The 26,555-nt window shown below is 39.8% G+C and overlaps 2 long non-coding RNA genes across 6 annotated transcripts in view; one reads left to right on the top strand and one right to left on the bottom strand.

The window, feature by feature from the left end:
• LOC116413927 (uncharacterized) overlaps positions 1-11,419 on the bottom strand; it is an 87,932-nt gene extending 76,513 nt beyond the window's left edge. For all 5 annotated transcript variants that reach the window (XR_015295163.1, XR_015295170.1, XR_015295173.1 and 2 more), the window contains exon 1: positions 10,858-11,419. This is a non-coding gene — a long non-coding RNA (uncharacterized LOC116413927). The remainder of the gene's footprint in view (positions 1-10,857) is intronic.
• Positions 11,420-11,530: 111 nt separating this feature from the next.
• Positions 11,531-21,081, top strand: LOC147658524 (uncharacterized). The gene is made up of 2 exons (XR_015295179.1): positions 11,531-11,837; positions 20,819-21,081. It is a non-coding gene; the product is annotated as an uncharacterized LOC147658524 (long non-coding RNA).
• The last annotated feature ends 5,474 nt before the right edge of the window (positions 21,082-26,555 follow it).

Consider the following 26,555-nt stretch of genomic DNA (forward strand, 5'->3'; position numbering starts at 1 on the left):
TACTGTATGAAAACATTTCGTATGAAAAAGAAAATTCGTGCGTATGTCCTATCTGATTTTCATTTCGAATTATTTCATTATCGAGAGAATTTTGTTGAAAAAACATATCGTGTATATAATTAATTGTATCGCGTCCTTTGTTATAAATATTCTATTCAGATAGAATCATTCCAACATAAAATTGAATTTTTATACAGATTCAGATATTTTTTTGTAAAGTGTGCATGGTTAAAAGGTAGCTCTCGATTGACCTTTTTACCAAATGCATACGCTTTCGCCGATCCCACGCATCCCGATTTCTCTTGAACGTGTCCTTTGCTCGTAATTAGACGCTTTGAATTAGAATTTTTTCACTCCTACGTGTCATTATTTCTTCTCGAGATGTCATAATTTCATTTTCACTTCTAGCTTCCCTCTTTTCCAAACTTCTTTCGTAACAATTCAAAGCCGTTCAAGATCTTTAAAATTTTAACACAAACGACGACGACGACACAAAAAAAATTATAAATTCCAACAATCCCATCCAAACCCGATCCGCAGAAAAGAAACATCGGGATCGGAGGTCGTTGCCTCGGCGAATACGCAAGGGATCAACAAACAAAGTAGGGGGATAAGAAGGGGGTACCGACCAATATATATATATATACACACACACACACGTACTTATACCCGTGCACTTACACATATTCTCCATAAGCAGAGAGGGCAACGTGCAGCATCATTAGCCAGGACGTCGAGGACTCGCGATTTCCGTCTGCTCGTTTGTGGGACGAGACGCTCACGAAGGTAGGGAGGGAGGGGGGGCTGGCCGCCCTTATCTGGCAAGGGGGGGGGCCTCCTGAGTGAATGGTACCCGGTACTTTGTTCTCGGTTCCTGGTACAACCGGTGCTCCTCTCCTCGACAGATATTCGAACATTCGGGTTCGATGAACCCTGGGTTCGAGGGGGCCTCCCCCTCCCCCTCCCCCCTTTTTCCGCGTGGACATTGGAGCGGTGGCCAGGGCAGCGCCCATCTGCGAAACGACCGACACCGCCGTTATCCATCTGCCTTCGGGATTCCGCGATTCGTTAACATTCTTGCCGAATCCGACAAGAGGGGGACCGATGCCGAGAGGATCGTCGAAGAAGTTGAAGATCGTTCCGATGAGATTCGATGAAGTTGGGCGCGCGGTTTTTTGCGAGCTCCTGTTTCTTCTGGGATGGGACGATCCTTGTCGTGATTTCTTTTTTTCTTTTCTTTTTCTTTTTTTTTTTTTTTTTTTTTTTTTTGGAAGATTGATAACAGGACGCTAATTAAGGGGGGGGGGGAGGGTTTATCGGTGAAATTGGGCAAAGGAGATAGTTTAATTATTATTATTTATTGTGGAGAATATTTTTGAAAGGAGGATTCGAGATAAAATGCGAGGAATTTTTGGAAAATTAACGGCGGTTACGTTCCTGATTTAAATCAGGAGTGGAAAATTGAGAGACTGAATTGAAAGATTTCTTAGAATTTGACGAATTTAAATGTTTTTGAAAAAATTGTTTCGATCATATCAATCAATCTTTCCTTGTTAGTTTCGAAAACTTGTTATTCTATCGCGTACAGGCGATGAAAAGCATCAAATCCTCGAAGTCTTAATCGAAACATCGTCGTGAGAGAATAAACAACGAGTTATTGCTGGAAAGATTTATAGAGAGATGGTAAATCAGCATGGCTAACGTTAGCACACAACCAAGTACCACGCTCTCTCTCTCTCTCTCTCTCTCTCTCTTCTGTAAATCATTTCAATCAAACTAAATCATCTGGACAATTTGCCGCGGATTAATTTCAACGAGGATTATTACTATCGGTCGATTATCGATTCGTACATAAATGTCTTTCGCAAAGATAAATTTTAAACGGCAAGAAATATTTTAACGAAACACTCTCAAGATCGATTAACGATGTAAAATCACCGAGCGAAACGTTTCACCAGTTTCACTTTGACCAGATCATTCGAGGTCCTTCCATTTTTAACAAAGCTACGCTATCGTATCGTTTTCTTCGATAACTCAAAAACCCTGTATTTTTCTTTCTGCGCGACATTGATATCGTTGTTCGAATAATAAAAAAAGAAAAAAAAGTAACTCGAGGGAGGAAAATGAAAGCTTTCACCCGGATATATCTCCGCCCGTAAACCACGAGCTGGCCTATTGGCAGATCAAAGCGGCACTTAGGGTTAATCGCGGAACGCTTTTTCGTGGCAACGATGTTCGCCGATAACTTCGATGCCATTGAATCGAGCTTCGTGCGCACGGATCCGGCCATTAACCGGCCAACTCGCGGCAGAAAACATACTTTAGACATTAACATTGCGGCCGTTTCGTAGCCAGCGTTCCCTCCTAATGGCTTAAGGGACAACGAAAGGTCGAGGTGAAACTTTATCAATGGAAGTGCCTTTTGGAAGCTTCCTTTAAACGGAAAGAGGAGGATTTAATCTAGAATGAAATCTAGGTTTCGAGCTTTCGTTCTTTAAAATGTGTTTATCTGATTGCAGCTATTTCATGCGTCTTTGTGATATAATGTGATCGAAAATGATTGCACAGACATTGTTATCCTTTCACGCGAATTCAGCGAAAATATTATAGCTGGCGAGATGAATTGTACAAATGCCAGCAATAATCTTTTAAAAATAAAAAAAAAAAACAGAAATTCTCGATATTTAATGTTCTCGTATAAAAGTGGAAAGTGAGCATCGTCCCGCTGTTTCAACTATCATTTGTATAATATTTTCGCGAATTTATCGTGCAAGGTATTAGCATTGGATAAAATCGGATCGTAGATTTCGATCGATTCGAGAGGTTGGACAGGGTGCGTGTTCGTCGAGGATGTTATTCGAGGGGCGTTCCATTCTCTCTGGACATCCGTGTGTATCCACAACGTTGCATGAGTTATCGTCGAGGAGAGAAACTCTAACTAAGTGTATCTTATTTATTTCACGTTCGATGAATCACGGTACACACTTCTTTATATATTTAGATTTAAAAATTGGAACGATCAGAAGATTAGTCTAATTCTTCGTTTATCGATCGATATCGCGGTGTAACAATCAATTTACTCGATCGATTTCTTTCGAAAAATCGGCCGAGATCGCGACGAGACGTCATTCACGTCTCGCCCACAACTCGTAAATCTAATAACGCGGCGTCGGTTAGAATTTTGTATGGGCGTGTCACGGCCGTAAACCTTTAAAATACGATGTTCCCCCGGTGGACACGTTAATTGCTACGTGGAATCGGGCGGATGAAAGCCGGCCCGGTTTGATAAATTGCGTTGTTAAGCCATTCGTGTACAGGCGTTATCCACGCGATACCGCGTGTGTCTATGATCAAGCGTGTGTTGCTCACCTGGTCTCTGATCTTTCGGCTCTGATAAATCGGCCGCCGAACGACTCTCTCTCTCTCTCTCTCTCTCTCTCACGCTCCACAAGAGAAGAGAGGCCCATCCGCGACCTCGAGAAGTCGCCTCCACCCCTGCGCTCCTCCCTCCGCTCCCCTCGCCTTCTTAACAGCGGTGGTGTTCGCCGCGCACGCTGCGATCGCCTACTCTCCTATCCCCTCCACTCCACTCTACTCCATCCATCCCCTCCACGGCCGCCTTACACTCTTCCGCGACGGGGGGAGGAGGAATCGTGCGCTCGGCCCGATCGAGGATTCCTTGGGGATACTCCGTGGCCGAGAGAGAGAGAGAAAGAGAGAGAGAGCATGGCGGGGAGATAGGCATGCGTTGAATGCATAACATTTTTATCTGATCGGAAGGAAACACACGCCGGCGAAATGCGAACGACCGGGCGAACGACAGCCGAACAACGAAACCTGGAAGTGAAAATTCGGAAGGGGCGAGGAGGATCGAAGAGAGGTGTTGATTAACGCACTTCTGAAAGTGAGATTCGGTCGGAGGAAAGTTTTATTTGGGGATTATTATATCCTATAACAGCTTGATATTGATTGATTTGGATAATTGGGAAAAATTTTGGAAGATGCGATTGTTCGATTGATTGGCAAGAGAGAGATAAACGGAGATAAATCTTGTACTTTTTAAATCTTTGGGAGTAATATTCTTGCGTTTAACGTATAATATATGGGATAATAATAAAGGATGGACATCTATGTGTTCAATAAACTAATAATAATTGGGTTTCTACTCGGGACAAACTGAATTCCATTTCAAACCGACTGAAATCAATTATAATTAATCCGCAACAATAAAATTTATTTTCCATCTCAAATTTATCTCCCTTATCCGCGATCCTTTATTACCATCGTCTCGAGGAGATCGAATCTCTAATTACTTTTTCATTATCCGGTAATTGATACGAGAAATATAACAGGTTGTAATTAAAACTCGTATCTTATACGAGCAATTTTCACTTTTACGCAGCGATTCCTATTTTACCGATCGGTTAAGCGTACCGAAGAAAAAAAAAAAAAAAGAAAACCTGGCTGGCCATTCAACCGTGTTCTCGTATAAAACGTCACAGACGCAATCGAGTTTTATCGATTCGGTTTTCTCCTCGACGATTGTTAAACGGCAGCCGCCGTTTATTAAACTCTTTCCGCAACGCGGTAAAATTCAAAGCGTCACGCTCGAACGAGAAAAGTCGCAACAGTGAATTTTCACTTTCGCTCGGCGGCAGCACAGCACTTTCGTTATGCCCCGGAAAAGGGAAATGATTGAAATTTTTCTTTTTTTTTCAAAACTATAGATATAGATATAAGTGTTCCAAGCATTTTGCATTTACCGAATTTTACGATGCTTCGAAAAAGAAAAAAAGAAAAGAATTATTGTTTTTATGGAATGGAAATTTTATCTTTATCATGATATACGCAGAATTATATTAAATTCGCGAGAATTGTGCGTCATTATCTTTGGATCTCAGGTTATTCGAACTGAAACGTTACCTCGCGATAATTTCTTTTCTGGGGTGGGGATGCTCGAGTCTGTCTACATCTGTTTGCGCTGGTCGGATCGAGGATGAAACGGTCGAGCAGCAATGCTGTCAGGTACGATCATACGGGCGAGTAGAGAGTTAATAAAGATGTTATTGAAGATTCGTGAATGATACCGTCGCTTCGAATTCCGTTGCAACTTGGCGATGGTAATCTAATCCGATGGGGGATCGAAAGGAATGGATCGATTTTATTTCGATGATAACGATGATAATAATAATAATAATAATAATAATCTTTTTTCAGAACTCACGCTTCAATGGAATATTTTTCGAAATCGTATCCCGTAACAAACATTCCCAACCTGCGGTTCCAATTGTTAACCGTTAAGTAGATCAGTTTCCTAACGCTTTTCCCAGCGTTTGATTCTCGCGTTACAACAACATTGTTGTTCACCGATCGTTATCAAATTTTGAACTGTGAAATAGTATTGAGAATTGTCGAATTTTTCTCTTTAATCTTAAATCAACTTGACGTTTCGATCTCTTTTCAACAAATTACTCGACCGATCGATTTATCTTTTAGCATCTGATCGATGATACGATTCGATCGTCGCTTATACAAGAATGGGAGCAAGAAAGAGAAAACAAGACGAATCTTGATTAATTTGAGATTCTTATTAATATCCAGAATAAAATGTATCAATCACTGTGCTCTTCGTGGAAATAGAAGAAATTAATTTATCATGCAAATTTAACGCCAACATTTAAGCATGAAATTAAATTAGAAGGAAGGTTAGAGCGGCCACAAATCATTGTTAATACTCGTTTTCTCTATAAATCAATTTTTTTCCACGCCCACCTTCCACACCGTAGAAGATTTAATAGAATAACTTTAATATGCGGAATACGTTGCTGAAGAAAGAGACAGAGACAACCTGGTTGCTGAATCAGCTGCAACGAGCATTGTAGATTTATTCACGGTACATCATGTCGGTTCACAACAACAAGGGAGTCGAAAAGCGAATGAATGCGCAAAATACAAGGAAATAATGAGTTTTGATGAAAATTTACGAATACAATACTCATATATGGAATTCCATCCAAAGATAAGTTTGTATTATTTATACAAAATTCCGATCATCCTTTTATCCTCCATTCTACAAAATTTCAAATTCGTAACAAAGAATTCTCGATACCAATTCTTTCTTAACTGTACTTTTAAATTTTGCTTAATTTAAATTTAGGAAAACAAAATTTAGAATCATACCAATCTCTCTGTGTGATAAAATTTAGAAATTCTTCAACGTGAATACACACACACACACGCGCGTTGTACACGCCCGATTTATTCATTTGCGTAAAATAAAATTCCTTTACTTCGCCACGAAGGTATTATTCGCGCCGCGGTATTTCAAACACGGGCAGAAATATTTACAACTCGATCATTACCCGAGAAGCCTTCTCCTAGGCCGTATATAACTCGAGTAACTACGGAGTCCCGAGTTAACGAGCGGTGAACTCGATTATTACTAATCAAAAGGGAGCTCCCTCGAGGAGGAGATTCAACTTTTAACCGCAGCGGCCTCGATCGATAAACGTACCCTTGGGTACCGTAAAAACGGCCGTTGCACCGTTAAAAGAGGGGAGGGCAGGGGCCACCGGGTTAAATCGGGACATCGAGGATCGCAACGTCGCTAACGACCCGATAAAGCCACGTTGATGAAGACGATCGTCGATCGTCGAGTCGTGTAATGAAGCCGTAATTGAGCCGTGGCGAAACGTAGACCCCCCCCAATAGAACAGGCGTGCAAAACGTTTGGGTCACCGGCTTTGCCCACGTCCGTGAGAAATCCGGCCTCGATCGTGTAAATTTTCAAAGAGATCGAGGAAAATTGTCTCTTTAGAGAGACAGCAACTCCTTTTTTTGAGAAAATAACAATATTGTTAAGAAAAATGTTCTAAGTAAAATGGACAAACCAGGATGGAGAAACAAAGATTAATGGAGGCTTGATCGCGATGATACACGATGCTGTAGTAATTTTGTAGTAAAGGAGTGTTACTTTATCTTTATATATAAAAAAAATCGCATCTTTCCTAGTTAGTTGAAACGAATATATCGCCGGGTCAAATGGATCCGGCTACTTGTTAATGTAACAGCGACTTAATCATAATTAAAGGAAAAGTTTCCGGTTATGGGTTTCCCCGTCCTTTCCCCGTCCCCTGTTTAATATACGACGTATATATTCGTCGTTAATTTCTGCGACAGTAACTAATAGGCACGGCCCGAGCACCGGCCGTGTACTCTATCCACTCGGCGTGAAATCGTGCGGAAAAATACCGTGTTTCCTCGAGCGAGATCTACCGATAATCTTCGCGAAACGCTGGTTTCTGCTGCGAATTTTACATTGAAAAGGAGAGAGAGAGAGAGAGAGAAATACTGGTCTATTTTATAATAATGTAATGGCGATTTAATTTTGACGGGATTAGTCAGTTGATTATACAGTTATAAATTAGTTGTTTTTAATATAAACTGGATCGATATAGCACGTGTATTTTGTATATCATATTAAATCGAGTGTCACAAAACACGTGTAATGTAATTGAAAATTAACCTCAAACTATCGTAACACTCGTCACATTGGAGAAAATTGCATATCCATGTACAGGTGTGTAGATGTACGTAAATGTACGAGACGAAAGGTTAGAGAATAAATTGGAGATTATTACAACCTTTTGTTGAAACAGATAAATTTTTCGAGCAACCGTAAAGAACATCGAGAGCAAAAGAAATACTAATCAATCTTCCACGTTTATCCTGAAGAATTTTACGTATCCAGTTTAATCGTCGATTTCCATTAGGATTTCGCACACGGATGGACGGATACACCGATATCGGATTTCGCGTAATGGGATCCGAGCGCAGAAAGAAAACACGCGTTTCCCAAGATCGAACGGCAAGAGAGAGAGAGAGAGAGAGAGAGAAAAAACGAATGGAGGACGACGGCTGCGAAACGACAATGCGAAATTACGCGATCGATCCGGTAAAGGAGAGCCACGAGCAGGCTTATTACGAGAATCGTTGCTCGATAAATCGGTTAGAAAGTGGAACGGTGAGTCCGGCAAGATTTCCACTTTCGTGGAAGCTCGGCGGTGGGGGCCGATTTGAAAAAGGAAAGGTCGACCACTTGTTTCGAGAATTCTAGTCTCTCGAGGAATTTGGACCGACGCAGCCGCCTGTGGAAATTCGGGACGGCCGCGATGGAAATCGCAGGGGGGTGTGAAACGAGACCTCGAGTTGGAAAATGTCCACTTTCCTTTTACGAACCAATCCATTGAATGAAATTGAAGCGAGCTTCTAAGCGCAAATTCTAAGCCTAGTTGCACGATTATAGTTTCTCGCCAATTTCATTCAAATAGATGTAAAATGTATTCGCTTATATCGTGTGTTAATTAAAATAATGAATCTTCGTTACGACGGGATATTTGGATGTTACATATTTAGCACAATTTTTTTACGTATATCGAATTCTTTTCTTCAATGCTGCGCGAGAATCGACAATTATTTAGATCACTTATATGTTATATAGGTTGTCCTTTATTCCAGCGATGCATCTTTATTTACCATTAACACGGCTAACATTCTGCACGACACACGGGTTTAAGGCGGCAAACCGTACCCAATAATAAACATAGAATATATATAGAAGTCGTAAACGTAGGCCACGATAGAGTTGCCCTGGCCTCGTGAATAGCGACGCCTCTACTGAAATTATCGTTGCTAGTCGGCTACGTCGCGGAATAATTAGCGTGCACGCATACGTAAAGAGATGAGTCGTGTCCGGGGCACGGTTAAAACGATTATGCGGCAATTAAGGTTAATTGACTCGTTTGTATGTGAGATCTGTGGAATGGTCTGGGTTTATCGGTCCACCCAGTTAATCCCTACGATAAATTATGAATTGAAGCTATTTTTAAGCGATTTCCAAGTTAAATGATTCGTGAGCTTTTTGGAAAATTAACGTAGGCTTGAAACACTCTTGCAAAGAAAAGTTGAAAATGATTGGAAAAGAAGGAAGGTGATTGATTATAATGGAAAGTTTTTTTTCTTTTAATAAAAATTTCAAAAATTAAATTTTCATCAGATATTTTTGCCATTATTATATAATTTGATGCAATTTCGAAAAATACAAATAGCTAGGTTCATTATAAGTTGAAAAGAGACCATTAATTGTTCAGTTACATTGCATATACGAGGGTAAAAATCGTGCCGTAGTTGCAGAGTTATTACTATTAAATCAAAAATTGCAATGACAAACAAAAAAACCGTAACTAATTACATCCTTGACCTGAAGTTGTAAAGAATCGTTCCCCTTTTCTTTCCCTTGAGTCTACCCTCATCGTATTTCTTGTTTCTCTTGTTGCATCATCTACGCGGGATGAGTCGCTTGATAATAGAATTGTAAGGTATTGGATTGGCAAAATTAAGACGCCAAAGAAAGGGATACTTTATCTAAGATTATAATCCTCTGCGTAATTAATGATCTTTTGTATGTGATGAAATATCAGGTATGTATAAAGCAGCAAGTCATTTTATGGATAAACAAGCTTTAATTTTCTCGGATCGTGGATTATAATAATAAATTCTGGTTCAGAACTGATTCAAAAGTTGTGAATTTCGAAGAATAAAATGATTTTAATATGAATCATTCAACTTAGTTAATAATTAATCATGGATGAAAATATACGAGACAATGATTAAAATTCAATTCAATTCCGCTTAATAAAAAGAAAATTTAAACTCAAATCTATCTATTCAATAAATTAGAACAATAATATGAATATAAATATAAAATTAGAATCTTATTTTAAATATCTAAAAGAGAGAGAGAGAGAGAGAGAGAAAGTACGAATCCTAACCTCATCATAAGTATAAATATAGTATGCAGTTACACAATAACGCAAAAATCGAAATAACGTGTGCAAAGAGTTTAATAAGTATATCTGCGTGTTTAGTTCGGTATATGAGACAACAAAATTTCATTGTACGACCAAGTCCCACGCCCAACAAGAACGCCAGGTTGCGTGTAATTGAAAAAGTTAATTGCCAGTTCACCGAGAAGGGACGTAAACTTCGCCCAAGTGCGATATTTAATATTTTCTCGATGGTCGAGCTGAAACGTGCTCGTTCGTAACTTCGAAACATTTGTGCTGCGAGATTTTTGCCTTAGTCATGGTGGAGAAAAGGATATTAACGAATTGCATTGGGTAAAAATATTTAATTGTTTATTAAAGGTGTCTGCAAAAATGTAGAAAACGAACCTGACGGTGTTGTTAAGGAGAAGATTGGTTATGGTATCTTATATTATACGATACGTAAAGAAAAGGTAATGAAACATGTCATATAAGAAGATTAATGAATGAATTTGTGTAAAAAAAAGAAGCAACTTGGCTATTACACCATGTGTTTGGAAATTTTTAAAAAATTAGATTCAAAAAATCTAAATTGTGTATGTATCTTATGTAATAAATATTAGATAAAAATTCAATTTCACGAAATATTTATCGCGTAACCATGAAAATTTTTGCCTTTTTTTTTTACATTTTTATAAGGTTATGTAACTTTCAAGAAGATTGAAACAATCTAGATGATCTTTAATTGTAATAATCTTCGATTGATAATCAAAAATGATTTTCAAAGATGTTAATTTTCCTTCAAATACTTGAATAAGTATCTATAAAATATATTTATATGATACTCAATATACATTTATATTTAATAATGATTGATATTGAATAATTTCAAATTAAACAATTTATAATTGCAATAATTTTCATGATTCTTTGATAATGAATATATCTATAGCAAAATTCTTACGGAAAGAATCCGTAATTTATGTAATCTCTAAAGATTTCAAAAATATTAATATGTATTTTTATAACAAACCTCAATCTTAATTATCCATAGTTGTAACAGCTTCATAAGCAACGATGTTTTTCAATTAGTCGTTCGACATCGTGTAATTGTTGATAAAAAGATGAGTAGCACTTAAAGAAAGTTTCTGCCTTCCCTCGTTCAACATGGCATCTTCTTGCTCGTAACGAGTCGTTGAAAAAATTTCACTTCACTTCACATCGTACGCGAATAAGGTTAGATCAGAAGTCGATCCGGCACGATCGAAAAAAATTCAATTTTCTTAGAAGCGGTACGTTCACGACACGACCCCGAGACGCTACGATAAAACGAACAAAACGATTGTATAGCGTATAAATTATTTAAGAAACTTTATCGCGAGATCACGTAATGGCGGATCATAAATAATACGCGCGAAAATACGGGTGTAGCCATAAAAATTGCGCATGCGCCCGTGCCATGATTGCGCGCGCAACCGGAATCTATTCCTTTTGCCTAATCGCGCATGCTCGTTTATCATTTACCAGTATGCCGTATAAAACAAATATGGCTTGTCACGTTCCTTCAACCGCGTGATTCGTTCATCATGGATTCGCTGTCGTTTCTGCGTACAACGTTCGTTCGAATACACCGACCGGTTCGGCACGCCGATGCGCATCGAGGATACACGAATCAACGATTTACTTTAATTAATTTCGATCGATCTAGTGAGACGAACGGTTCGCTTATCGTTCAACGGCCCTTGCGTCTTTTTTGATTCTGCTTTGTGTTACGTTTGTTGTGATTGGCATTGCGATGTGAGTGGAAAACGGTTGAATGATAGCATTATCAGTGGTGAATTACAGTATCTCTTAAAGATTTATTTGTCAAATAAGTCTTGAAGTATGTGTGTAGTATGTGTGTGATACTTTTGTACGCCATTTTTTTCACGTCCAATGGAAAAACTCCATATTGAAAAATTTCAAGTCTTCGATGATTCCATATAATCTTCAACTACAATTTCTATAAAATTGGTAAGATACATGCTTTTAATTAATTCAAATGATTTTCTTATAATTCAATGATTAATTTTCAAGTAAAAAATCTTTTCAATAATCGATAATATCGATGGTCTTTGAAATTGAAATTATATACAAATACATATATTCGATGAATATTTTGAATGCATCGATCGATTTTCATTGAATTAAAATAAAATCATCATTATTCGTCTCCGATATATTATCATTTCCGATTTAATAGTTTTTCAATAAGAAATCGCGTGAATATATCGAAAGAAAAAAAAGGAAAATCTTGACTCGTGCGTGTGAATATTTTAAATGTTCTGTCTCGTCCATCAAAAGGCCATTTGTTACGTAATTAAATACTTAATACCTATACTCACTACGATGCGTATAAATACTTATTTAATGCGAATTTTATTTTTTTATTCGATATTATTCGAAATTACGTAAATTTGGTAGTGTTCGTCAATTTCGCTTGTAAACAGGATATTTAAGCAACCTATCAAATGAATTTTCCCCGTTTATAATTTAAAAAGGCAGCGACTGTGCAGCTATTTTAGGAGTTCTAATTACGAGGACGCGGATGATTACTGTAATCGAGTTTGCGGCGAATTTATTCAGAGGCAGCGGACCTTTTCAGTGAACCTCGAGCCCTTTTTCTTCGTGGACAGGGCATTTAACCGAGGGCGGGACGGGGTAATTTGTCTTTTATGATGAATAGTGGCGAAACGAGGTTCGTACGTTTATGAGGGGCTACCGGTTGAAACTGCAAATGCTGGTGAAATTAGCATCATTTGTTCGGCGAAATTAATGTCGTTCATTCGCCGGCCACTCGTTTACATTCCATTTTATCTTGGAATTAATAGGAATGTTCATTAGTGGTCTACCATTTTTAATCTTTCTCCTCCTCCCTTTTGGATAAGAAATGCCGCGAAACCGCATTCGAATGGCGGATAAACGTAATTTAGCAATTCTCGTATCGTGCAAGAATTTTATAACGGTCGTCAGCGAAATTTAAAGAAGGGATTGAACGATTTGTAGAGGAATTCCCCTCGAGATGCTACGCTGGTAGATAAGATTCGAAACAAGATAATCGACAATTTTCATCCTTTTGATCGAAGATCTTGTAGCAATCACTCGTTTAATTTCTTAATATAGAGCGAACTAATATTTTAAAAGATGTTAAGAGATATTTTATACATGTTTCGAGATAAGAGTTAATTCTCTACTTAATTCAAGAATCTTAATATTTTTACAATTATCATTTTACGTATCCTATCACTCAAAAAACTCTTTATTAGATGAACATCCGTATCCATTTTTTATTCTCCTCCATTTTATCTTTACATTTCTATCCTCTTTCAATATCGCTTCATCAATTTCTTCATCCATTGATCTACGAATATCATTCCTTTATTACCAAAAAAAAAAAAAAAAAAAAAAAAAAATAAAAATCATTCTCTCTTCATTCATTCGCCATTAACGAAAACAATTCAAGCGATCGTGTTACGTAGTTAAACCGTGCACAATTTATATACAATCCAGAGGCATAAATATCTTCCGTTACTCCAAGAAGCGAGGACAATAAGCAACAACTCACTTACCCAATATAGTAACATAGCGCTAGCAAAGTGAACGCTCTAAGGTAACGCTCCCAGCTTGCTCGAATCGAGACAAAAGCCTTGTCAGGACGTTCGAAGGACGAGTAGGTGCCAGGATCGAGGGTATAAATTCAGTTCGGTATCGTGGTGGCGGTGCATAGGCCGCGCAGCCCCGCTTCTATCTCGCCACGACACCCTTTCTTTCTCTCTCAATCCCTCCTTCTCTCTCTCTCTCCCCCCTCCGGTGTGCGCCGTAGCCCGGGCTGCGCGGCGATAGCCGTGGCATACCAGCCAAGATACAGGCCGGTAGACTACAACGCTGCAACTATCAATAAGTTTGTATCTGACAAGAGAGGGAATCGGAAAGGGCCTTACATCAGCGAACCCCATAAAGCCACCCACGGCGAACAATATTTTAGTACGGTAGCAATGCGCGAAACCGGCTCCAACTTCAACCGGACTGCTACGCGATCGACCCGGCCATCCGGCTCCGCCGATCGAGCCACGAGCAATGGCCGGCCACCTTCAATTATCAGATTGAGTAGCCGGGCCGAGTTATAACCCAATAAATACGGATTCTCAAATATTTTAGATAGGCCTCGGGTTAAACGCGCGATGAAAAATTCTGCACGATTATAATATAAGGAGAAATTAAATAATACATCCTGTATATAATATCTTTCGAGTTTCGATTGATCGGAAGATTGAGGGCAACGTGTTCGATCTTCGAAAGTAAATGTATCGAAATGTGACGTGCGAAATCATCGTTATTGAAAAATTGATATATAGTATATTAGGAATTTTTAAGAGGGCGAACGCCTATTCGTTTCTTGAACGCGAATAAAGGATCGGTTGGGAAGGGGGGGGGGGGGAAAGCTTATAATTCCTTCAACACCTACCTCGAGCGCGGCGAGTAAATCACCGTTTACGACGTAAAAGTTTCAGAAATGTTTTATACGACAGTAAAAACTGTCCGCGCGATCGGCCAAGACCGCTCTATTAAAACGTCGCTTTAAGAAACGGCGGGAAAAACGTGGAATTCCATTAACACCCACTTCGAAACGACAAGTCTGGAGGCTACTAAAATAGTCTAGAGGGGGAAAAAATTGCGAACGGCAACAGGCGAGTCCAGATCTTATCTGTCAAAGTTACAGCCGAACGCCCAAGTGCTTCATTCCACGCGATCGAACGAAAACCCACGGAACGGTAGTTTGACAAGGATATCACAATGGCCGCGGCGATTTGTCGGCATACTATCGGCCACCGACACGCCTAAGAGCAGAAAATCGCGGAAAGGCGCGAGATCTGGTTGTGTCGCACTAGCTGACTTGTCGCCTGTTCCCTCGTGTGGACACAATTGCCTAAGATAGCGGCCGACTCGGCGTATAGACTCGAAGTGAATCGAAGTATGCCCTCTCGTGCAATACCTACGCGTTTACCCGGCAATGAGTTAGCGGGCGTGTCGACCTAACCTCTATCTCGCGCGTACGCGAGAATAGGTTAGTTTCGTCGCCAAGATAAAGAGGGAGCTCTGGTCGAACGTTTGTTAAGTGATCCGGTTATTGGCTGCGAGCCATCCCCACCATTTCTTGAGACATATATTATACGGAGTGTCGATACGCAACGTAACATATAATTTTGGAATTATTTTTCGATCGATTCGAACTACGTAAAAAAGTATAAAAAGTATAGAGTCTCGATTCTTTCGAAAACATTCGTTCAGAAATTGTGAAAAAAATGAAATAGTACATGGAACATTTGTTAAGTGATCCTGTTATTGGATAATATTACGAGCTATCCCCACCATTTCTTAGTACTTGAGATAATATTATAAATAAAATAGTACATATTTCTCAAATCTTTTATTCCTCGTCAAAGTGAAACGTAAACGTACCTCCATTCATAAAATCCAAGTAAAACGAATGTTCAAACGCAGTTTCAACAAACAAAAGTGTTCGACAAATATACATAAAGAAGAAAAGAACACGAACGAGAACAAACAGGACTCGGAGGAAAGTCGTCCTGTTCCCTCTCTGGAAATACCTCGTACTGCAAGCGTTGCACAACTCTCTCTCTCTCTCTCACTCACTCACTCACTCTCCGCTCCTTTAATTAGCTGGAGAGGATTTTTCGAATCGGCTTATACACGGCAATGTAGCCAGGTTGATTGCGCGTACACACAGCGCACATTGATCTCGTCCAAAGTCGACAAATCACGGCTGCATTGTGCGAGATCGAGCTCGAGAACTACCGTCTAACTACCAGATCGTATCCGGAGCTCAGCTTTCGAAGGGACAGAAGCGGGGGATCGGTCCCCTTAGGAATGTTCTTAACGAGTGTTCACCACGAGTCGATCTAAGGATCTGCTCCTGGATCCTTCGAGACTATCGTGCCGCAATTCGATCGCGGAATCACGAATGGATTAACGTGATTCAATTCGACAAATAGTGGTAGCCTTTACAGAATCGTTAAGCCGCAGCTATAGCGATGGGATCGAGCGTATCGTAGGTTCGAACAAATGAGATTCGAAATCTCGCCGCACTTGTTTGTAACTATATTTAAAATTAATTTTTAAAGTAATTGTAATTCTCTCTGCGCGTACTATCGTTCGTTTTCACGAGTTTCTTTGCGTCTTTCGATAAAATTGAATTTATGAGCGCGTATCGAATTTATCCCTACACACAAGTTGCACACACTTATCATCTTAGATCGATAGAAAGTGATCGGTGAAATATATCCTCTGTATCGTGTTTGACGATCTTTCGAAGAGGATGTCTCGCGTGTAGGATCGGATATTAGAAGAATTCGTAAAAAAAAAAATCTTATGAAAAAAAAGGATTAGAAAGATTGCTGACCCTTTTCGATTGAAAATAAATTCCAATCCTTTGGAAGTTAATTAAGTAACCCTATCCCAGGAAGGGAATTGAAACCGGCGTTTCAACGTTTTACAAAAGAGAAGAGAAATGAAAAATAAAAAAAAAATTCCCTCCTACTCAGAATGAAATTACGCTTCAAGAAGAACTTCATCCTCAACTTCATGCAAACGAACGACATCGCTTTACAATTTTCAACCTACGCTCAAGAAGAATACACCAAAGGGGAGACACGTTGCACAAACTCCTACACATTAGAATCATAATAAGCTAGAACATCTAACCTAACCTGTTCAACATATCTACTTCATCCTACCTTTATCTTCGTAAAAACAAATCTCCATAAATACGATAAGCTCGAATACCTGCGTACGTAAAATATTTTTACATCCTTTCGAAGGGAGTAACAAATCCTAACCGCCTCCGTCTCTCCTCCTATTGTTATATATTCCTTACCGTGTTCAATTTCCAAAAAAAAAAAAACAAAAAAAGAAAAGAAAAGAACGCCTCGAATTTTCGACGGATCATCTTCCGGTTCAACGGCCAACGAAAGGATCGAAAGGTCGAGAAACTTCATAGCAGCCCCAGTGCGGGAGAGCGTACGTGTGCAGCCACCAACTAACTCGGCGGGACCACCGAGGCAAGTTCAGGTTAGGTGATGCGAGAGATGAGGCGAGGCGAGGCGAGACACGACGACGCTGGTTCAGAGACTTCAAAGTGCCCCTTGCTGGACCCCGTAGTTCGATGACCTTACGGTTTCAAGGTCGGGCGAAACTCATCTGAATACATCGGTCCGCGACGAATCCGAGCGAAAAAAAGAAAAAAGAAAAGAGGAGGAGGGAGAGAAACGAACGGACAGATTGACTGGCCAAACGATAACGACCTGCTGGAAGATTATGAATGAGAGAAAGGGAGCTTGTGTGTGTTGGTCTTCTGGTAAAAAAAAAAAAATTCGAGTTTGTTAGCTTCGACGAGTAGCGTATTAACCCTTTCGTTTCTCCCTCCCCCTTTCTTCCTTCCTGTTTGTTGGACGAATCACGTTGATTCGAATTATGGCGTTTCTTGCGGGGATAAAGGAATAGGAAGAAGCTCGAGGAGATATGGTATGGCTTTTTTCTGGTATTAACACGGCGAATTAGGCGGATTTTGTTCGCTTTGTTTTTGCGAGATCACGGTACGATAATTCGCAAGCTGGTTCACCCAGCTGAGAGAAGGATTTTTGGTAATTTTTGAAAACTTCGAAATTTAATCCATGCGATTGTTACACTTTGGATGGAATGCAACGCGGACGCTTAATAGATTCGAGTATCTGTAATTGATCGATCGACAAGTTGGACGCGAAGGTACATACATTCGAATAAATAAATGCCAATCGTCCAAATGCTTTCGAGTCCGTAAAGATAAGATCGATCGATTCTCTGAGAATTGGCCGATCGACAATGGAGCTCGGGTCCAGGAAGCCGGAATCCGGGGATAAGTCACGGTCGGTGGAAAAGAAATCCGGCAACAATAACCATATCGATACCGTATCGGGCTCGCCGGACCGTGAACGCCTCTTTATATTTTCCACGATCCCGAACGAATTTATTGAGTCGTCTCGTATCCACCGCATACCGGATTACGCCGATCCGAGTAGCAAAATCGATAATCAATTAAAAACGGCTGCAAATACACCATTTTCTCGATTCCATTCCACTTATCAATAAGATTCCTTCACAAGATCTTTGTTTAAAATGTGTCAAAAGATAAAATGGCACATTGAAACGCTCGTGAAATTCAAAATTCGCCAGAACACCGTGGCTCAACGTTCCAGACGACATATTGATTGTCGACATATGAGAAAAATATCGTCGTGGGGAAAAAAGGAGAGACGAGAAGAGAAAAAAATTATCGAGCGCCGTCTGTCGATAAATTACGCGGTCATAGGTTATCGAGGGGCCAGATTATGCGGATGAACAGCGCCGATAACGAGTCCTTGGCCAGGGGTTTACTCCCCTCCTCCTCGTGGCCACTCGCACGGAACATCGCTGCTCGAGGGGCTTCGAATGCCATTCGACGATTATTATCGCGGCCCGCGTCATGTATCACGTCATAGTACACGGTGATAGCGGCCCAGGCCTCGCTCGAACAGAGGAGGACGCTGCTACTACCTTTCCCCCGATATCCTGACCCCGGCCTTGTACCACCTTTCGCTCTTCGTTGGCCAACGACAGCCGGGGTTACAGGCGCCTATCATACAGGAGGGCTGATAAAAGGGAGGGGAGGAGGCACGAACCGTATTTGTTTGGAAAAGTGAGAGTGAGGAGGGGTCGATGGAACGGTTTCGTTCGAGCTGGTATATTATACGCGGTGAAAGGATAGTTGCGAAGATTCCCACGATGGGGGAAAGAAGATTTGAATTTGTGAAAGGGCGATGGAAATAAGGTTTCGATCAAGTATCGAAATCAAAACACGAGGAATATATATATATATATATATATATATAAGAGAAAGAAGTCTGCGTGAATGAAATCGTAAGAGGAATTGTCACAAGTTCGTCTAGCTATTAAGAAAAATCGTGTCGAGATCGTACAATTATTCCGATACGAAAATGAAAATTAATCGTTCTCCATATATTTGATAATTCGGATGCGTATTATACGAGCGAGAAATTTCGAGCAGGCCGATGTACTACTTTGCCCTTTCACTTTGCCCAACCAACCTCGTATTCGCTTTTGCAAAGTCGAATAGGCGAGGAGAAAACGGTGTCGCTTCATTTACGATCGTCCCAATTGCGGTTTCGGCCGCGAAATCGGTTCCATTTATGGCGCGTTAAGCAGAAGGGCGACTTTTGTTTCACTTGCGGTTACCGGTATAACGATACGCGTTCTCTGCATTCGTCAAATTTCCCTTCGTTAAGTTTTGACAGGATCGACGAGAGAGTTTAAGAATCGATAAATAATACTTAATTAATAATTGCGCGATATTTCGAACAGATGTATTTATAAACAAGTGATAATAATACTTCGGCAATGATTACGTAAAGAGAGGGGAAAGGTTTCGTTCTCTTTCTTTTTTTTTTTTTTTTTTACAACGCGTGGAAAATATACGTTTGATACTTGTGCAAGGTCGCGGAGGAACATTTGTACAAATAAAATTTCCCAATCGTAATTTGCGCAAGAATCGAAAGCGAGGAGGGAAAGAAGCAACAATTGTTAGAAGTTCTGTAATTGTATTTTGCAAAATGTTCCGGTAAGTTAATCTTTCGTTACAAGGCCGTTAACTTTTCACGCACGGCCTTCTTCCGTCGCGTTTGCACAATGTACAATTAGTTACGATTCTCACGTTCGTTTTCGTTCGGATAACAAGGAAGCGATTGCGCGCGGTATAAAATGTGTGCTCTACTCGAACCCTCTGACCGCCCAAATCTAATCACGTTGCAAGAAAGCTGGTCGATAAAAAAAAAAAAAAAAAAATATCACTTCCTCGCTTGTTTTACCACGAACCGAAATTAAACGAACGAACTTTCAAGAGATCCAGAGATCTATAATTTATTCGCATTTTCCTGGCAAAAAGAGTTTTCTCCACAGTACACGGGTGAACAACAAAAGTGAAACTCGTGGCACATCGTTCCCACCAATAGCATGCCTAATCAACCACCAGATAACATCTATACCTTCCAACAGAGTGTGTACGGTCTTACGTAAACAATTTTCACTCTGGTTCCCTCCTCCTCCCCCCTCCATTTACGCAGAAATCTGTGAAATCTTATCGAAACTTCTAAATCTTCTAACGTTGCCTTAGCGAAACAGTATATCTTTTCTTAATAAGTAAAAATGTTAAAAAAAAATTCCACGCTGATGTATAGTTATAACAGCCATTCCCAATCTTTTCGTATTTCACATTTATATAGCAGCGGTAAACTACCACCTACTCTTACATCGATCCGTATAACCTATACGTCATACGCGTCTTCGTTAAACAAAAACCATATATATATATATATATGCGTGTGTGTAACAAAACCGTGTTCGAGGCCCGGAACAATCCGCCATCCAAACCCACGTTTCCATCACGAGCCGTCCATTCCTCAAATTATACCAACATAATATACACGAAGAATCGCAGTACGGTGTCGCGTTCGACGGCGGTTAACCGGCATACGAGAGATGAATATCTGATATGGGAATCGTTGTCGTGCGAACCCGGGCAGGTCGCGTACGCGCGACGAAGCCGCATACGAAACGAAACAGCATGCGGCGCATTGTAGTCCGATGCAAATCGCGAAACAACGAGGGAGCGGATCCGTACGGCGCGGGCAAATAGGAAATGGAACTTTCTTGTTCTCAAGCGTGCCTCGGCCGTTTTCCGTGATTGCACAAAGATAAGTATACGTATACGTGGAACGTAAGGAGAAATACGTAGCGGAATTGAACTCTTACAATGACGGAGACCGTAGTTTGTCCTCGAATCCGTCAATCTGTCGAACGAATACACGCGTATGCATTATGTATATAATATGTGTCGTGGGTTTTAGAGAGTAAACAATGACGGACGGCTGCGCACAAGTTCGAAGCAAAAGAAAGTAGAGGAGTATCGTGTGTCATCGAGATACGGTTCCGTTTCACCGTTGGAAAAAAAGTGGTGGCGCAGGGGCAAGAGGGGTCCTTCGCTGGGAAACCGCTTATCTCTACTTCAGAGGCTTTGTTGACAATTTTACGTAGATACGCAGAACTGTAATTTTCGAAACTTATTATCAATTATTTGAGTTATTATTATTATATTAATTTATTACGAGAAGTAAACGAATTTTTATTTGTTATGCTAATGCTAGTATGTGATAAAAATGCGTGTATGTGAAAATAAGCGTTTCCTTCCAATTAGATCCGCGATTGTCTGGCAACTTGACGTCACAATGTTAATTTAGATTAAATTAGTAGAGAGGGGAGGGGGAGGGGAGGAAAGTAACTAGATCGATTGCTGCACCGTCTACAGAAATCTTCGTTACTATATTAACTATATATATTCGATTTTATAAATTTGATTCAAAATTCTTCGTTTTTCCTCATATTTCCTCTTGTTTCTCATTTGAATAAATATCGATTTAGCGTTTTCACTCGCGCGTACGAGCCTTACGTACGTTGTAACACGATAAATTCAATGGGGATGACGTGTCATGACGTTTAGCGTCGTAAAAGTCACAATTTATCGTTGCGTTTAGAGATCATTAAGACGCTAAAGACGCATTATACGACCGTATTATGGATGCATTAGAATCGATCACTGTCGGCAAGGAGGAAATCCAACTTCCAATCTTGAATACAATATCAAATTCTTCTTCCATTTTCTTCAAATTTGTTATTATAAAAAAATTGTCGGTTACACGATACTCGTTCGAAATTTGATCGATCACGAGTTCCACGACACTGACAGGGCTCCGAGAAGTTCGGTTTATCGCGAAACTGATTTATAACTAGATCCTTGTAATAGAAATAAAAGTTCGCGAAGTTGCAAGCATTGCACGGGAAGGCAGCACGCGTTCATAACGCTTGGCGACAATGAAATATCGCTAGGGAATGCTAGGAATACGGGAGAGGAATCTAACTTTCGCGTGGAGTTGCAAAGGAGTTCGTTCCACCAGAGGAAAAGCCACGCAATCGTAAGCCCATAGCTCTCGTGCGTGGCTATACACTGTTGCTCACAAGTATCCTCGACACTCTACTCTTCACCACGACTCTCCCTCTCTATAATTGCAGTTTAGCGCGAGAAAGAGAACTTTTCTATTCGATCTCTTTTATTATCGGTAAATCTGTCTCGTTATACACGTACTTGCTTGCTTGTGTAAAACAATTTTCGGATTTTTTCTCGAGCAATTATCGAAGTAGAAACAATTCGTACGAGAATCTTGATTCGAAAGATGAATTATGCCCTGATGAAATTCGAACGATTAACGAGCAATCAAATTAACCGGTCCGCGTAAAGTCCACTTACAACTTATTTCAAAATCGTAAGCAAAACTCGCCCTCGTTTCGAAATTTATTTTTAAAGCAGAGTAAATAACACCTGCCACGTGACGTTTTATGATTTATTGCACGGCATTATGCAGTGGTAGTTTCATATTTAAATTGCAAAAATGGGGAAGATAGGAGGATACTTTTGACGGGTAGTGTACGCAAGCATATACACGCGAACAAAGTTGCCCGGACGAGTAAGCTGGCTTATGCGTTTTTGCGATTGCGATTATGTTGCAACCCGAGATTCGTTTGAACCTGTCCGCGTCGGCCAACGATTAACGATAACACGAGTTCTACGATGTTGAGTTTAATGTAAACGTTACACTTTTTTTCTTTCTCTTGGCGAGACTCGATTACAGGATCGAGGATAGTATTGATTCTCTGGAAACGGAAAATGTGCGCTTTGATCGAGAAATTGAGGAATGATGGATGGGACGAGTCGATTGAAAAATTATCAAGATTCCACCACTACGCGATAATCCTCTCTTTAACATCTGCAGTACAAAATTATATGTGAACTGTCGAAAGTCTGATATTTCTGATGAAGGGATTTTTCGTTTAGGAAAAAATTAAGCATAGAGTAGAAGAAACAAAGATTCTCAATTATTTGTTTTTGCTTCTATCGACTGTTCTATTTACAGTATCGTATATCCTAACAATATCACTAGTTACGTAGATTTTTCGATCCTTCTCTTTCACTCGTCGTTATTATTCCAAGCCGTTGTTCTAGAAAATGATAAACGAGAAAGCAGCCTTGTGTCATTTCTATTCTACGTAACCTGTTCCACCAACATTATCCGTCACGAAAAATTGGGCCAACTGCGTTGCTTCGAAAGTACCGACACGATGTCCAGCAAGTTGGACAACAAAGCAGGACATCTGTATTTGTAAAAGTGATACGCGTGAAAAAAAAAAAAAAAAACTTACAAATTTTGTTAGAATTAAAAATTTTCTTTTTTTTTTTTTTTTTTGTCAAAATGTATAGAATAATTTTGAGGTTAATTTTAAACTTCCAACTTACTTATTACTTCATTTGTTGAATTACGAGAAATACGTGGATTCTTGAAGAAAATTAAAAAATTATTATTTTGTAAAACAAGACAAGGCAATAAAGCGAATTCCTCCAGCTAGAAAACCACGCTGCACTTAATATTCATAACGATATAATATCCTCGTGTTCTAAACGTGACACGGTGACTTACTTACTTTCCCTCCGTTTTACAACGTATCAAAACCAATTTGTAGTCGAATGGAGTGCTATGCGCGAAAAAAAAAAAAAAAAAAAAAAGAAACGATTCACTGACCAAACTTACACGCGTAACTATCGTTAGGTTTCTCTGGAACGAGGTTTATAGTATGAAAAACGTTTGTTCTTCTCACGAAGAAGAAATTTTCCTTTAAACAATAAATTCTGGACAATCGTGTATAAGAAGGTAATAATTACTTTGATACATTTGTTTTTTACATTTGTTAAATATAATATTTAATGGCGTGTTTGTTACTCAGATCTATCTATTACTTAATAAATTGTCAATCTTCTCTATGAAATGAAAAGTGTGATGGCTACTTTGAGAAAGAATGGGGATTTATTTTTTTTAAAAATAGAGGAAAGTTTAACCTTTATTCTGCCATTTTAAAGAGAAAGATCTAAAGTTACAAAAGCAGATAATTTAAAGATGAAAACGATATCCAAGAGTTATAAACGTCTTGTAGCTGCAGAAATTCAAATTAACCGTGAAACGTTATTGGCTGTGAGCACCATAAAACGTAGATTAGCAACTTCTGGATGGCAGCTCGAGTCGAGTTCCGGAAAATATTCACCGATCCGTAAAGTAAAAGTAATAATATTGCAATATTTTCAAGAAATTTGAAAATATTTACAGATAAAAAAGTGGATCAATTATTTATTTCAATTCTCTTCATGGAACTTTTGTTTTACAAATTTTTGAAATGTTGCTTCGGTCAGAATTTGGAATTGTTAATATTAGTGTTACAAAGTGTTGCAATTTTCTTAAAAATTACTAAAAATTACTGCTCGTTTACTGCACCAGTCTTCATCGATTCTTCAAATATTCCTCATTTGTTCCACTCAACTCGTTGTCTTTTACTCTGTCAAAAGTTCCTGCTTATTTCAATAAATTCACACCTATCTTCGAGAACCTTCAATAATCTCGTCACGAAGCGCGCAAGTATTCATTTTTTCCCCCCAACGATCCGAGTAATGGTGATCGATCAATCGATACGACATCCGATTAATTAATTCATCGAACTTATACTATCGTCCATTAAAACGGAATATAAATGGTCGGTCAAAAACTCGGCGACATGGCTCATGCGTGCGCGCCAGTAAACATGCCACTCTTTCCTCGGAAAACGTCAAACTAACGGCTTAATAAAATTATCGGGCGCGCGACGCCACGAGATCTCTCCTCGAGCCGAGCTGTCTCGTATTTAATTGCCGGTTTTATGGTTCCGTGTGTGTCGATGCGAGTTAAAGCGGCTGGATCGCGCGAAAGTGATTCGCCCACGTTCGAAACGTAATCGGTAACGTGAGTCGCAACGCGCCGTTTTCGAGCTGTTTCGAATAAGAAACGAGCGAGGATATCTCTCAAGATAATGGCCGCTACGGGTAAAAGTGCGTGGAAAGAAAGAGATAACATTTTTTTTTTTCCGAGAAATTCAAGTTTGAAAACTCGATGAATATTTAACTTAATATCCTTAACATAATAAACGTACGTAGTAAGTTATTCTATCAGGAAAAATATGTACGAATATACGTGGAATAATGTTTTCTCGTCTCGTTCAATAGTTATCCAGAAATTTAGAATTTAAAAATTTCCAAGTGTATGCGCGCGGCTCGGTCGGGTGCGGTCGGAAAAAGTCGGGCAGCCTCGGCCACGAAAACTGCCGAACTCGCCCGATTTTTTCCGATTCGAATCTTACTTGCTCGTGCTTCGTACTTCTCGAAAACAAAGAATACGAGCAACAAGATTATACTCCACCTTTTCTTCTTCTATCCATTTTTATGACGTATAACGAAGAATAAACGTATCCTATATCCTTTATTTTTTTTTTTTTCTTTTTTTTTTATACAACGTACCATCTATTCTTGGACATCCTGTATAGCGAGGAAACCAGTTAGGAAGTAAGCAAGGAACGGATATCGCTACGATCCGCACCAAGATGATCGATGGCCGAGGGAACGGGAAATCCAGTTAGAGTTCACGAGAATCTCCAGTAATGGAGTGGATAGATACGGTGAAATTACGACCTTGAGTGTTGCACACGCGTCTCGTGTTGCCCGGAAACTTAATTCGCGGATCGATATGGGGGGGGGGGGCGAGGGAGAGGAGGGACTTGTAGGAGGGAGGATCCTGTCGTGGATCCTCCGCGGCACACGATATAAATCCGTGGATCGCGTGTAATATGAGCGCGTGTATTCGGTTTCGCGCATAATTCTAACTAACGGCGCTAAATTGTCGCTGTAAGCGATATCGTGTTCGGCGTAAACTGCTTCATTCACGAAACCAACGCTTCGCCCGATCGATCGATCGATCGAGGCCCCCTCCCTTCCGGCTTCTTCTTCCTCCCGTTGCGATGAAGAGTAGGGATGAAGATGTGGGTGGGTTTATTGAGCGCTGGCAAATATTTGTAGAGATGCCGGTAATGATCAATGGAAGAGGGAGGGGGAGGGAGGGGAAGGGGACAAGGCGAGTTGGCGAGTTATGGGCGGCGCGGGAAGAAGGAATTGAAACTTAGTAGAGGAAGGGAATACCGGGAAAGTGTAATGTCCCGTGTAATGATATGTATTTGTTTGCACGTGGGATTGTTAGGATTGTAGTTAGGTTGTAATGCGAGTAATTGGCGGGGTTTAACAGAATTTACGATCGTATCGGGAAATATGGATATTTTGTTAATCTTTTAGAAGTGATGACGCTGACAGGCGGGGATTACACAACTTGTACTTGTAACAAACGCCCGTCGTATTATAATACGATTTCAAGGATAAGTCGAAGTTATTGCTCGATTGCTATATATATTACTTCGACGTTTGATTTTCAAGAAACGTTTCCCGAACGAAACCGAATTACCATTATACCATTAATTTTAATCTCGAATATAAAACAGAACTAAATTATTCGTCCAATATCGTATCGTATAATCTTTTATAATTTCGAATTCCTATTCTCTATCCCTTAAACCCCCCCTCCTCCTTCCGCAACATTATACATACATCGTATCATTACTCGAGCCAATTAA

This window comes from Apis florea, unplaced genomic scaffold, assembly GCF_048593485.1.
Source record: "Apis florea isolate Af1SG1 unplaced genomic scaffold, ASM4859348v1 contig_2201_pilon, whole genome shotgun sequence".
Taxonomy (NCBI): Eukaryota; Metazoa; Arthropoda; class Insecta; order Hymenoptera; family Apidae; genus Apis; species Apis florea.